Raw genomic sequence first — 1,165 nt, forward strand, 5'->3', positions numbered from 1 at the left:
GTAGATTATGATAATAAAATATTAAATTAATGGAAAAAATATAGATGAAAGAAAATTTAAATAAAAAATGAATATATAATAGATTTAATGGAAGAATATAAAAAGGAAGAAATAAACGTCCCAATAAAAACATTTATTTTTGTTAAGTATAAGATTAAATGAAATAAAAGCACACTTTTCCTTTAGTTTGGTAGCAATTAAAAACAGAAAAAATCTGGTAATTTAAAAAAAATTAGGCTTTCATGGCAGCTGGTCAAAAAATCTGAAATAATAATTCAACAATATTAATTTAAAAAACTATAGAAGTATGTATATGTAAGAAGTGAATTTTAGTTTAAAAAAATATTAGGTGTTGACACTGAAGCATACATGAAAATTAAACTATTTCAGACCACTGAAATAAAAAAATACAATACTTATTCAATAAAACGGATAAAATCAGTAAACCTGATTATTAGCATAAAAATTCTGTTCTGGGCTGCACCCTTGATCCTGTGGAGGTGGTGGGAGACAGGAGGATGATGACAAAGCTGTTGTCTATCATGGAGGACACCTCCAGGAAACAGTATCATCACTGGGCAGCTCCTTCAGTGACAGACTGCTTCACTGTCTAAAGGAGAGATACCGAAGCTCCTTCCTTCCTGCTGCAGTCAGACTTTACAATCAAGCTCCCAGTAGTTCAGTTCACCCACCTACAAACTGTGCAATAAAAATGTACATAATGATGCTGTGCAATTTCATAGAAACTGTGCTCTAAATATTGTATTTTTTCTTCTAGAAGAAGAACATTTATATCTATGCACTGTGTGCATTGTGTGTGCTGCTCTCATTTTTATTCAAACTGTTCTATTTGCTGCTGTTACACTGTAAATTTCCCCGCTGTGGGATCAATAAAGGTTTAATCTATCTATCTATCTATCTATCTATCTATCTATCTATCTATCTATCTATCTATCTATCTATCTATCTATCTATCTATCTAATAATATAGTAATAATAATAATAATAATAATAATAATAATAATAATAATAATAATAATAATAACAATAATAATCTCTGCAGTGTATGTATACAAACAGATTTTATCCATAGATTAAATTACAGAAAAAGATTTCATAATAAATCCTGCCAAATCGGACTTTTATTTTGAAGGGGTGACCGGTG

The sequence above is a fragment of the Amphiprion ocellaris genome, chromosome 20 (assembly GCF_022539595.1).
Source record: "Amphiprion ocellaris isolate individual 3 ecotype Okinawa chromosome 20, ASM2253959v1, whole genome shotgun sequence".
NCBI lineage: Eukaryota > Metazoa > Chordata > Actinopteri > Pomacentridae > Amphiprion > Amphiprion ocellaris.